Source organism: Schistocerca cancellata, chromosome 7 (genome assembly GCF_023864275.1).
Source record: "Schistocerca cancellata isolate TAMUIC-IGC-003103 chromosome 7, iqSchCanc2.1, whole genome shotgun sequence".
In the NCBI taxonomy this organism is placed as follows: domain Eukaryota; kingdom Metazoa; phylum Arthropoda; class Insecta; order Orthoptera; family Acrididae; genus Schistocerca; species Schistocerca cancellata.
The window spans coordinates 604,987,361-605,002,083 of NC_064632.1; the positions used below are offsets into that span (position 1 = coordinate 604,987,361).

General features: G+C 45.4%; 1 protein-coding gene across 1 annotated transcript in view; it reads right to left on the reverse strand.

The window, feature by feature from the left end:
• Positions 1-14,723, reverse strand: part of LOC126091951 (CCR4-NOT transcription complex subunit 6-like) — a 178,433-nt gene that overhangs the window by 122,692 nt on the left and 41,018 nt on the right. Inside the window, exon 2 of the mRNA XM_049907289.1 lies at positions 273-341. The gene's annotated coding sequence lies outside the window, so the exon portion shown is untranslated. The remainder of the gene's footprint in view (positions 1-272; positions 342-14,723) is intronic.

Sequence of the window (14,723 nt, forward strand, 5' to 3'; positions counted from 1 at the left end):
GACGAAATGGTATCACGTGCGACTTACGCAGAATGTTAGCTTACGTCGAATATTTCACTAACTTGAAGGTATTTAACCTGTATGAAAGGTAACGCTGGTAAAAGTAACTTGCGCTGTTATTATTTAGTAATATGTCAGTCAGTGGCAGCAAATACTAATGATGACATACGGTCAGGATTATTAATAAATTAATACGACCAAGAGATCCGAGCTCTAGTAGTTATTAAGCAGCCCGACTGCGTTCACTAGCAGAGAGAGGTGTGTGTACTTACATGTCGGCCTGTTGCGGTTTGGCCTCGTAAGCGGGATCCACGGCCTCTGCGGTGGCTGCGCCGCTGTCACTGCAACAGAACAAAGCAGAACGGAACGCGTCAGAAAGCGCTGGCTGGCTCACACACACACACACACACACACACACACACACACACACACACACACGCTGCCTTCACACTGCACACTGCACACTCGTCTCCAGAGAAGTGCACCCACCGCCTTACCCGTGACTTGCCTGGCCAACTCGTCGCCAGCGGAGCAGCCCGCTGGGGCGCCACTCTAGACCCTCGCGGACCGCACCGTGTCGCACGGTGGTCGTGCAGCCCCCAGTACGATTAAGAACGAATACTGCGAGTAAATACGACACGGATCCTTTCAGAACCAACTGCAGCCAACACTACGCGAGAGAAAGGCATTCCATAAGCGCGGCACGTAAAGTGAGTTACCGTTTCCTTTTCTCCACGCTCTGATTTATTGCCGACCATCCTCTATATTTGGTCCCTACTGTGTGCGTTTCTACAATCTTCTACGCAGCTATAGAGGGTGGAGAAAAATTCTGTCACAAAATTTTAACCCTGGATAGCTGATGCCAGTATGAACCAAAATTACTAATGTCGTGTATGTCGACAGCGCACAATTTTTAAACTACGGAAACTTGGCGCCACGCGCTCCGATTGGCCGTGGGATTGCCCTGTCGCCGGATCCTCTGGACAATGCACGCCTACGAATGCTTTGCCTGCCGGAGATTGCGATGAATCCGAGGCGGCCCGCTCGGTGGTAGCGCGCCAGCCTTCCACTCTGGGGGCCTGGGGGAGAATCCGCCGACGTCCCGACACATTCTTTGTATTTTCATGATAAGACATACCGGGAAAGTATTTTACAAATTGTGTCGGCCCTGAAAAGGGCCTTTTTGTAGCTAGGACATTGTTTACTTAAAGCAGGTGCTCGAATTGGCGACTCTGTGACGCGACACAAGCTTCGTAACATCGAACGGTGTTTTGACAAACTCTTTCAAAGATTCCTGGCATTACCCTGATGTTGTTGGAGGCATGTTAAATACTGTGAAGTTTCAATGGTTAAGACAGTATACCTGCCAATCATGAGAACATGAGACTCTGCTACATTGTGAGACATGTCTCGAAAGCATAAGACATTGTCAGGCAGAGGCACATACTTAATTCCTCTTCGTTTCTAGGTGGTTCGCGACCAGGTAGGTGAACTAGAACCTTAAATAATACCCACAGGAAAAAGTCCCGTGGCGTGAGGTCTCGTGTGACCGCGGGCGCCATGTCCTACGAGTACCTCTGCCAATTACTCGGCCGTCAAAGAGTTCATTTAAATATCCGCGCACAACATGACTCTTATGTGCGGCGCCCCATCATGCTGCAACCACATGCGTAGCCATATGTCCACGGAAACATCTTCCAGCAGGCCGGGTAGAGTTTCTTGCAAAAAGTAAAGGTAATTTACCCCGGTAAGTCGAGGAGGAAGGCGGACCGACCCAATAAAGATGGTCACCCACAATGCCTGCCGAAATGTTGAGCGAAAATCGTTCCTGGTGTCCGTGGAGATACGTGACGCGAGGATTTCCCATTGTCCAGTAATGAACGTTTCGAGTGCTGTGAAGGTCATCCCGATGGAAGGTGCACTCGTCGGTAAACTACACAATGGCGGGGAAATCGGAACCTCGTGCAACGCGCCGCAGAAACCACCGGCAAAACCCTAGCCTGTGTCCACAGTCCGCTACAAGATGTAGGTCTTGCACAGGCTGGAAACTAAATGGATGCTGGCCGTCATCCCATACTAACCGACGAGTGATCCCCATGTCGCGTCCAACCGCTAGAGTACTTGTCGTAGGTGCTTCCTCGAAGCGCTCGAGAACAGTCTCTTCAAATGCAGCATCCCGTCATGTTCGAGGTCTTCCAGCATCACCGTGATGTCCCGCTAACGAGTCTGTTTCGCCAAGTCGCCGATCAATTGCTGTAAACGTTTGGGGGTGTGGGTGGCGTCTTGCTGGGTACCGTTCCTCATACAACCGTCGAGCTTCATGGGCGTTACCGTCGGCTAGTCCATAAACCATATGTCGTTGTTCTTCGAACGAATACTGCGCCGCCCTGCTTTCTGTATGACTAAATCACAGGTGACTTTTGTGTGCCCCGAAGTGAAGCTTAGGCGTGAGTGCCTCTGACGTGAGGTGGAGACAAACAGCAAGACCTACTCGACACGTGGGCGTATCACGTTGGGGCAGTGACGGGCGAGGGACGTTTGTATGTGTCAACCGACACCCATAGCGCTGCCCGTCAACCGACGAACGGCAACAGGGCAATCCCACGGCTAATGGGAGCGCGTGCCGACAACTTTTCGTAGTTTAAAAATGGTGCGTTGTCGACCGACGTAACATTAGTAATTTTGGTTCCCACTGGCATCAGCTATCCAGCGTTAAAATTTCGTGACACAATTTTTCTCCACCCTGTATTTGCCACCCACGAGTAATGGCAGAACTGGTCACGAATTTTATATTCTTAGCTTCTCGGTAAATGTCGAGGGCGGAGATTCGATACCCGCCCATTATATTGCTTTCATTGAACTGTCTGAGACGCAGTACCAATGTCGTCCGAGTTAAATAGACTTCAGACATCGTGGTTTGCAGCGCTGACTGAGAGGCAGACAGGGGACGCGGGAGCGAACGCCACCGTCAGATGTGCTCTTGTAGCTTCCATGTGGATGCTAACGTGCGTTTTGTACCTGAAAAATTATGTTATCGTCGTAAATTAATCACAATCTGTGATTTTGAAGCCCTAGAATTCACAACTGCTTTGTATCTCATTAATAATGCGTTAGTGAATCGTCTACAAAGCAAACGACGCTTAAGCAACTGAGACAGGTATTCAGTTTCTCCAGATAATTACTAGCGCTGACGCTGTCGTCGATGTTATTGATTAATAAAGAAAGTGAGAACTGTGACTCTTTAATACAATTTTGAGTTTTAGTTATTGCACATAATCTATACAATTCGACAGGGAAGTATAGTTTCATGAACACGAGAGGAAAATTTGATCTGGTGGTAGTACACAGTTTTTGAAAGTCGTGAATAATCCGTGTGATAACGACGCCACGTGAATATATCTTTCTCCTCATTTAAGAGTACAGATGATGATCATTTTTGTAGACCGCTCTGTCGCAGTGTCGTAACGACCCAGTGGATAAAGGACCACTGTGTATTAGTCAAACGTATTACAATATCTCTGCAATTTAACATCTTTTATGATGTTCACTCCTGAAGTTGGTGCTGACATTACTTTCCGGAGCGGTCTTTCTGCTTTTGAGTTGTGATTGCTAACTAGGAGTATTATGAGATTACAGCGCAAGAAGAAGGGTAACGCTTGCTCGATGTGTATGTTGGTAGCACCTGTTGCGACAGTCATGGCAAAGCAATATGGTGGAACTGCTCATTTCTATACCCAATGATGTTTTCTGTTCGGTCGCGGTGCAAATATTAGGTACTTTATTTAACGTAAGAACAGTCTGACCATACCAGGTGCTAGAATCCCATCAAACAAACTTTGAAGGAAAAAATAACTTTTTCCAGAGGAAAATACAGACGTGTAAGACATAATATAACAATCAGTTTTCATTTTCTACCTTTGCCCAACGTAGCGTTTAAATTAACTGCAAGTAAACTGAATGTAATGGCAAATGAACCATCACCTTCCAAACTAAGACGGACAGACTAGTCTGCGACCACAACCTAAATTCCACACCCACATTCGTTGGCTTCACCAAATCACCATCAAATCGCCACCTATCTACATAAACTAGACGTCTAGATATGCTGCAGGTCCGTCAGTCACAACAGCGCACTTCCCGCGTTTGGGAAGAAATCATCAGTAATACAGGGTGTAAATTAAGTCCGGGAACACTTTCAATTATTTATTGCACAAGAACCGAACATTGTACAGGTATCATACATATATCATTTTGAACAGAAACCCCGAAAGTTTTTTTTTTTTTTTCCCCATGTACCGCCACAGCGTAGTTTGGTAATTTGCCGATAGTCGACGCTAGTCGCAAACATGGCGAGTTCAGGTGCGGAGCAAGTTTTCTGTTTGTCGGAATTCGACAAAAACAAGTGTTGCAGCAATGGCTGATGGCTCAAACGCATCGGACACTCTGTTCATCTTTCAGTAGGATGGAGCTCCACCCCATTTTCACCACGAAGATCATAGATACTGGAACACGGAGCTGCCAGCTGCTGCATCGATGGATCGACCGTGCTACAGAAGGGGGGACAGCTGTTTCATGAAATGGCCTCCCCGATCACCAGATCTCACCCTGTGTGACTTTTTTCTGTGGGGACACATTAAAGACCTGGCGTATGTACCGCCTATACCACTTAATGTAGCAGAGCTCAGGGAGAAAATAGGGAAGCGACTGCCACAGTCGACGATGCCATGCTGGGACGGGTGCGGCAAGAATTCTAATTACCGTATTGACGTCTGCCGGGTCACTCATGGTTCGCATATTGAATGTTTCTAAAAACAACTTTCAGAGTTTCTCTCCAAAATGCTGTATGTATGACATCTGTACAATGTTTAGTTCTTGTGCAATGAACAGTTGAAAGTGTTCCCGGATTTTATGTACACCTTGTATTTCGACACAGAGCGCTTGAAACTGCTGTAAATATCAGGAAAAGAAACGGCTGAAATGGGCGAAGCAGTAAAATGATTAAACGGCCGCCCATACAAAACGAGCAATGCCTATTAGTTGTGACAAGAGGAGCCATGCAGAGAGAGAGAAAGAGAGAGACACCCAGTTCAGCCACACTGGCCCGTCGCTTGCTGCGCCACGCTCTGCGTGGCCCAGTATTTTATTTCCCTTTTTTCGCTCGAATAAACACGGGCGGGCTACCAGTGACTACAATGAGTGTTGCCTACTACGGCGCCAGTATATATCTTTTCTTTGCCTCCAGCCTCATACAGTATCCAGACAGGTATTTCATTACGATCAGAAGTGTGCACGTTGCTGCGTGAACCACGGACCTTGCCGAGGTGTGACGGCTTCCGTGTTCCAACTATACAGATAGCCGCACCGTAGGAGCAACCACAGCGGACTGGTCTCTGAGAAGAGGAGGTTCAAATCCGCATTTACTGAAGAGAGGAAACAGTCTTCTGAGTATCTGCTACGACAACACTCTAATCTTGACTTACAACATTAACCGATGTGCCCTTGCTGCGGAAAGAAACAGCTGTCATTTTTTTCCAAGACAAGCACTTTTACTACATCGTTAAAGGATAGCATTCGCTCGGATAAAATATTCCGCTGCGCTGTTCTCTTCACAAAGCAGTCACCAGCAGAGATAGGAACACGTGGCCGCCCAGCGTGCGCTGCGCTCACCTGCCACCCTGCACCTCCAAGCTTGACAGCTCACCACCCTGTGGTGTCCCTCACAGCTGTTTCGCAGCAGACTACCTCCTCCCCCTCCCCCAGTACATTCCCACCTGCAAAACTTACCAGTGGGGCACTTACTGCAAGTATTTCGCCCCCTTCAGTGTTAGAGTTGGACCGTTACACTGCAACTCGCTGTGTAAGCCGTTTCCTAGTTTGTACGAAGACAGGAGCTCGTCTAGTAAACTTAGACGCGGCGGACGTATCCCTTCTACTGTCTTCACTACCAGTAATGGAAAATATTCCTTCACGGGGGTCTCGTTGTGGGAAAGGCAGACGTTGTACTGAGATTCATTGCACGACTACAGAAGAAATGAAATTCATCCATGAGTTAAATCTTCTACCACATACTCTTCTCTCCGATTCTTAATTATTGTTCATCAGTATTGGTTTCTTACAAAGGTGAATTAACCAATGAGACAAAGAAGAAAAAGTCACAATATTGTGCAAGCGCGCGTGCGTGTGCGTGTGTGTGTGTGTGTGTGTGTGTGTGTGTGTGTGAGAGAGAGAGAGAGAGAGAGAGAGAGAGAGAGAGAGAGAGAGAGAGAGAGAGATCATACTTCTGTAGTCCAACCTAAAATAGTGGTCTCCTTCCATAACCATTTACATTTACTTGCACATTCACCTTTATACGTCACGCAATGAAGAAAAACCTTCACAAGTGTGGAACGAATGAAATTAAACATTAACTGGCAGAAGCAAGCCCTGGGAGCAACTTCTGCAAAGCACAGTGACAGTAAACTTCGACTAGTGGCGACATACAATGATAACTACACGTACTGCTTTTAGACTACTTTAGGCTATTACTGTTGCCGCTCTCGTCATCTTCCCTCCAGCTGCTCTAAACTATTACTACTAAACAGCTACTACGATACTTGACCGACAGAAGACGTGTGTTCTGTAATTTTCATCACTATCAAGATTTTAATACCTTGACCGTGTGGATAACATCGGAAGTTCACTGAGGCTTTTCGCGGATGATGCTGTAGTATATTGAAAGGTTTTAACAATCGAAAATTGTACTGAAATGCAGGAGGATCTGCAACGAACTGACGCATGATGCAGGGAATGGCAATTGAATCTCAATGTAGACAAGTGTAATGTGCTGTGAATACATAGAAAGAAAGATCCCTTATCATTTATTTACAATATAGCATGTCAGTAACTGGAAGCAGTTAATTCCATAAATTATCTGGGAGTAGGCATTAGGAGTGATTTGAAATGGGATGATCATATAAAGTTGATCGTCTGTAAAGCAAATGCCAGGTTGACATTAATTGGAAGAATCCTAAGGAAATGCACTCCGAAAACAAAGGAAGTAGGTTACAGTACGCTTGCTCGCCCAATGCTTGAATACTGCTCAGCAGTGTGGGATCCGTACCAGACGGGGTTGATAGAAGAGATAGAGAAGATCCAACGGAGAGCAGCGCGCTTCGTTACAGGATCATTTAGTAATCGCGAAAGCGTTACGGAGATGATCAACTCCAGTGGAACACTCTGCAAGAGTGACGCTCAGTAGCTCGGTACGGGCTTTTGTTGAAGTTTCGAGAACATACCTTCACCGAGGAATGAAGCAGTATATGGCTCCCTCTACGTGTATCTCGCGAGGGGACCATGAGGATAAAATCAGAGATTAGAGCCCACACAGAGGCATATCGATAATCTTTCTTTCCACGAACAATACGAGAATGGAATAGAAGGGTGAACCGATAGGGGTTCTCAAAGTACCCTCCGCCACACACCGTCAGGTGGCTTGCGGAGTATGGATATAGATGTACATACTTATGTCGACATCTGTGCATCTCGTTTTCTCCTAACGTTTACGAAGAAGCATACATAAGGAGATACATTAAGCATCCACCCGTCAATCGATGTTGAGATGCAGTGTCGTATACTCTGACTTTAAAAGTATTACGCGCGAATTACTTCCCACCAACTGATTTAAGCAACAGGCAGTGGAGTGTTGTGCTGATGGGGCTGGAGACATAAGAGCATTCCGAATATCTCAGAGGCTAGCAGTAAACTTCATCTGGAAATTAATGGGGGAAAAGAAATTGTGGAAATAGAACCTGATACATACGATAGACGGTTTAAATGAAGTTTTAAAACGTTCTGAAAAAGTGATTGCCCTGTTTGCAGACATCAATACACTTCAATCTGAAATAAAGACAATGAGTGCATCGATTGACCTTAACCAGAAAGATCATCACGACGGTGTTTGGTTTGTCGGGCGCTCAACCACGGGGTCATCAGCACCCCTTAACCAGAAAGAATCAATAGGACGGCTATTGGATTTCACAAAAGGACAGGTTTTGAAGAAGGATCTTAATGATTCTACAGATCCGACCAGTCAGTGGATACACTGCCTGTCAGTAAAACCCGTGTAGAGTGTAGCATTGCAACAAAACTCGTATCTCAACAACAGATTGATTCATACAGTTTATAGATACTTCCCATCAGTGGGAAAAGTATGTAAGACCGTTGAGACCCCTGCCAACGCTATTTACCTCCCAGTAACAGTTCGAGCTTTGAACTACCTGGAGCTGCTAGGAAGTCGTCGTACGGCTACACCTAAAACGAAGCCAGCAGTGACCTCGAATGTACACGGATCGCCGGCCGTAGTGGTTCTGCGGTTCTAGGCGCTACAGTCTGGAGCCGGGCGACCGCTACGGTCGCGGGTTCGAATCCTGCCTCGGGTACGGATGTGTGTGATGTGCTTAGGTTAGTTAGGTTTAATTAGTTCTAAGTTCTAGGGCACTGATGACCTCAGAAGTTAAGTCCCATAGTGCTCAGAGCCATTTGAACCGTTTTTTTGTACACGGATCCAGATGCGGTGGCGACCTTCAGCCAGCCGAGACCTGTCGCAGGAAAAATGGACAACGTTTGACTTGCCGGGTTGGAGGCGTCGGCAGCGAGGTTCGACCAGTCAGGGATCGCAGCAGCCCCGTATTGTCAACGAAGACAACGTGGAAGTGGAGTATAGGGCCGAAGTGCACAACGCGCAGTGCGGCAGTTCACAGCAGAACAGCAACATGTGCCAACTACTACGAGTCCCTTAAATCAGGGAGTCTGAAGCACACAACGATGCCGGTCGATATAACTAGCCTAGTGGAAGTTGACAAGTGTTTGCCAGGAATAATTCTCGCATCAACCTTACGAATCAACCACATTTAACAAGAATTTGATTGTCATCCAACACCGAAATGCTTTAACCCTCGCCCAGAGTTTCGTATATATTGATTGAACATTACGAAAAGGGACAGTACTGCTACACTGGCATCAAACCTTACACGTAATGCTTTAATGTTACTGTTTCGTGACATAATATAAATTTAACGCAGTCGAGACTGACCATACACGCAATGTAGGTGTAACACTAACACTTACGTATGTCTCTGCTTCTACCTCAGATTTGAACGATTTGGAAAATGCTGGATGGTTCACTGACGAGCCAGTGGAAAGAACAGTGGAAGAGTACAAGAGATTTACTGCATTTATACCATTAAAACTGCTTATGGGATACTTTGAGTACATAAGGCGAATACTAAACTGCACTTATTCTGGTACGGAGTGCAACCGATGCCAACTCATACATTCGAGGACTTCAAGCGGAGAATGAGATCACCATCAATAAAATAATATGGAAAATGACACACATCACAGTATCGGATGTGCAGCGTTTGAAGCTTTTAAAAGTTCTGAATGTTGGCGTATTTCTTGCATTCTCTTTCCATTCATGGGAGGTCTTGGATCAGCCAGTGCAGCTGACTGCGAGCACATTAAAACCTCTGCTCAGCCAGGGTCCGTCACACTTGCGTTTCAGTCAAGGAGGAGGCGGAGTATAGCAAATGATTCCACCAAATTTGATAACTGCAGGTTAACTAATGCCAGAGAGTACGTCATCTCCAAATTCTACCCGTATGATAATTTACAACTGCAGTGGGATGAAAATGTGCATAGTCTAGCAGATGGCATGTATGCGAGGTTCCGTGTTTCATACTATAAAGAGGATGGATGTCTACTCGATCCAGGAAAATTCGAGGATCTGGCGCCAATCATCGTAGCAGAGTGCTCAAAACAGAACGAGATAATTAAATCTGGACCTATAGATGTACAAATTGGATTTGAATCTCCGACAAATTTCCCAGAACACGCTGCAGCATATACGCTAGTTCTACGTGACCGTGTGATTAACTAATGCCCCCTCACCGGCGTTGTGCAACGAGCTGTACAAATGACCAGCTGCTGCGCCATAGCCAGAGCATTCCACAACGGTGTCTCGAGATGTGAACATCATTGTAGACACACGGGTTTCTACGATGATGAGTGTAGAAAGTTAATACTTAAAGATGTTGCATTCGTAGCATAGACAGAAGATGCGAGTATAACAGAGACATTCTCAGTAAACATCGACATATTTCAAGGATGTGAAGTGTGCTAGAACAGGAAAGAGTGCAAACCAGTTGACACATTTCTACCGTGGAATCACTGGGATGATCCTGGCATACTCTATAAAGATATGGTAACATTCCTTCCATTATTCGACCACGCAGATACCCTCATGGAGAAGACCCCACAGATGCGTCGAACCTTAAAGTGTGGTGTGACTCGAGACCCGCCAAGTCGTACAGGTGTCCTGGTCTACACTCATGTGAGAAAGTAGTGTCGCTGTGTCTGCTTATTAAAATGCAAAATTATTTTTAAGTCGGATGGGAAATAAATGAATTTTTACCTCACGATACGTGTGCGCTTCTGTTACTCATTTCACCCTGTTCCCCCTTGACAGTATACAGCTTTACCCAGTTAGTATGCCTGTGCTTTTCTTCAAGTACAGGAGATACAATTTCAGACATGCCTGCTATATGTCTTTGAAAGTGTTCACAGTTACGTGCTTCCTGCTCTCGTAAGCCAATTCGTGCTGCATGACAGGCATAATCTCATGCAGCCACTCTACATATTCCTATATATTTTGTTATCTTCCATCTTAAATGTCACCTCCTTAATAGCACTCCATCTTCAGAGAAACTATGTAATTTGTGTCCTTTACATACGCTCTGCAATAAGGGATAGGTATTTTTTTGTAAATAGCAGCAAAAAACACATATGGTAACCAATTTTTTCGTTTATTCAATTCACACAGATACAACTTGATTTTTGAGATACAGTTCATTTCTTGAGGTACAATCTGACTATGATATTTCAGTGCAGAGATATTTTTAACTTACACGCTGTTACCAAAAACTAAGAAGAAAAAAAAAGAAAAAAAAAGGAACCTCCCAGCAGGGAGACTGGTTGAGAATGATTTTACAATGTTTTCCATTCGCACTGATTTAGAATATGTTTACATTTTTTTCCAGTAGTACTGTATGAACAACTACAATAATTCTGATGGACTGTGTACACTTTCAAACTAGTCAGTCTAGTGGCAGATGAAACTGAAAAACTAATGACACACATGATGCACAGATAGATATTTACAGAGTACACACATACTGTGTATGAATAAATAAATATACACATTTTTGTTCGTTTATGCTTTTGTTTACATTTTTAACTTTTTTCACACATATGGTGTGCATACACACACACATACAAATATACATTTTTTTCATGTTTATATTTTTTCCACACACTGGGTGCATATATAGATATAGCATACATAGTAAAAATAAATATTTACGTCACCCCCCTCTCCCCCCCTCCCCTCAGACTCCCCTACCCCTTCTCTAGCTACAACTGAATAGTGTCAGTATAGGAGAGTTTCAATCCCATCATCAAAACTTAGCCTTTTATCATCATGAAGCGACAGGCCGATTTTAGACTTGCAGCAGAGTATACACCTCATGTCCTCTCGATCAAATATTAGGTTGCCGTACCATTTGCGGAAGGTGTGGTGCAACACCAGGAACACCGCTGTACAGACACCGCAAATAGTCTTCGATAGAGGGGGCTCTCGATGTCATATGACCCACACCCATAGTTCGCCTCTGGGTGGCACCTTCCAATGTGCGATACGCATACACTGTTGATCGCAGATCTACAAACTCCACGATCGGCTATCCATTCACCTCGTCTTTCATAAGGTCGACAACCTCCTTGTTCTGTGGAACAATACCATAAGGATTATCAGCCGTGTATGAGGACGTGCCGAATTCATTACCACGCTACCTCATTACTTAATATGGATCGCAGTTCTTCACCCAATAAATGAACCTATCTGTACCCATATACAGTAATTTAGAATCTGAGAAATGAGTTTTCGCAAACTCAAAGTGGAATTTGATATATGTGGAGTTTGTATAGGTCTAGTATGCACATCCCCACATAAATAGGCTTCATAAACTCTACTGTTGTCTTCCCCATTAAAAAGCAACGAAGTTCTAATTGAATATGGTGACCCACTTAAAATTTAGTCTGTAAATTCATTTTCTTGAGCCATAACGCCCATCCCATTTGATTCCAACCAAAATTTCACGCCCTTCCTTCAAATTCTCCATCGTTTTATTAAAAACTGAGTTATTGGCTGGCTCTGAGCACTATGGGACTCAACTGCTGTGGTCATAAGTCCCCTAGAACTTAGAACTACTTAAACCTAACTAACCTAAGGACAGCACATAACACCCAGCCATCACGAGGCAGAGAAAATCCCTGACCCCGCCGGGAATCGAACCCGGGAACCCGGGCGTGGGAAGCGAGAACGGTACCGCACGACCACGAGATGCGGGCACTGAGTTATTCATTAATTTAAAAATCTATCTGAAAATCACATGTCGCAGAAGCCTTCAGAGTCATATTCAAATCAATATATTCCTTCAATCAGGGGGTTGCTGGAAGGAGATAGTCCGCGTGATTCTAGCCAGTTGCATCCCCGAGCTGATACACTGCTGAAGATTATGATAACTCTGCTTACTCCCCAGTATTGTCACCAGTTTTGGGGTGGATCCCCCACACGAAACTACTTGCTCTGGACACAGGAGCAAATCGGCGTGCACATCACGCAGACTAATGGTCTATGTGAGTTCCGCCTCCACCACACATTCCACAGCGGGATCGGCCGCCAAACTCCCGTTGATTTTTCCGCCTAATCGTCTTCAGGCACCCATCGATACTCTTCAAGTGGCAGTGATTATTGCACGACATGCCCATGTACGTTATCTACATCCAAATACACGATGTTAACTCAAACGAAGGGATGTGTTGAACCTGGGTTACCTGCCTTGGCGTGAACATCAATATATCGGCAAAGTACCCCACAGATCCGTCGCTCAAAGAAAAGAAACATGTCAAGGTCGGTCAATACTTCGATGATGCACTCTGTTTTCTTGACTGTAGCATCCAAAGACAACCCAGGTGCCGTACAACAAAAGGCAGATCCAGAGAATACGTTGTCATGCATAGACTCTGGAATTTCTCGTCAACAGCCGCAACCAAGTGCACGTCTGTGTCCACGTAAAGCCGTGCATACTCCCCTAAAGTGGAGATGTCGAATTCCCGACAAACATTCACGGCATGCTCATACTTTGCATCCGTTATGGCGTCGCCTGTAATGTTGCTGGAGAATGCCGCTATGCCGGGTAGCCTGGTTTCATTGTGTTTTGCAATACTATTTAGATGCTAGTATTGGAAAACCCCCTTCCCAGTCACAAGTTGAACCTTCGCATCGTCGGCAGATGCAGCTTCAGTGGTGTGCATATCCTCCCGAGATTTCAACGAGTTTCTGGAGCGGTGCCTGCATAAAACGTAGCGAGTCACGGAAGTAAACTGTAATTCTTGGCATACATTTCTCGATGCTCTCGGGTACAGTAGTCACCTGATTTTTCTCCCAGCCGAAATCAGCCAAACGGTCACCAAGAAAGTGAGCATCATACCCGCTTAAATTATGGAAGAAAAAGGGTGTGTGCCTTGGTAGCCATTACTTCAAACTGCACATATTGTGAGCTGCGCCACGGAACTTTCACGTAAGATGACAGTGATCCCAACGAGGTATAATAATAATAATAATAATAATAATAATAATAATAATGGCGTGTGACGAGGACCTGCCGTCGGGTAGAGCGCCCGCCTGGTGCATGCCTTTCGAATCCGGGCCCTTACGATTGACAGTCTGTCGCGCTCAACTCTCAGCTACCGGGGGCGGACCCCGACGAGGCGTTTCCACGTTTCTGTCTAACAGCAGCCCACAAATACGAAAGTCAACCGCGTTTTTGTACAAATCTTCAATTTCCTTCGATTTGGTCGTGGGAACGTTGTCGCTGTAAAGCTCATCAGCCTTCTACTGAAGTGAGCAGCCAAACTGTAGGATTATCCCAGGTACAAGATTTATAGCGGTTAAGACTTGAATCTTAGGACAGTACATTTTGGTATGCTGCCCCATATGGTATATGTTTTCTGTGGTGCTATTATATGAGGCTGCAGGGTCACAGCAGGTCAAAGCAGCAAGGAGGCATTCAAAGTCGGGATACACCACAAATGGGTATCGCTCCTAATCGTGAGCATTTTTAAACTTGATGAATTTCTTTTCCTCAGTAGGCACAATAACACGTGCCGGGCCCTTGGAAGCACAATGTACTAGATAGCTCGCTAATAACTTGTGTCTGAGGAAAACGTAATGACGCACCATATGCAAATATCTTTACTCGTCTGGCAGGCGAGATGGCGAGACATGTCTTTGATCCAAACATAATGATAATTGCCTTTCTCCTTATTTTTCTCATTGGACAATAAGAGCATGTTTGTATGTGTGAATCCCTGAGGGACCAAACTGCTCAGGTCATCGGTCCCTAGACTTGCACACTACTTAAACTAACGTATGCTAAGAACAACACACACACACCCATGCCCGAGGGAAGACTCGAACCTCCGGCGGTAGGGGCCTCGCAATCAGTGACATGGCGCGGCCACTCCGAGCGGCAGGAGCATGTTTACATACATCTTATGCTCAAAGGCAAATTTTGAGAAATGGAGAGGGCCGACGACAATGTTTCTCCAGGCCATAAACATGAACC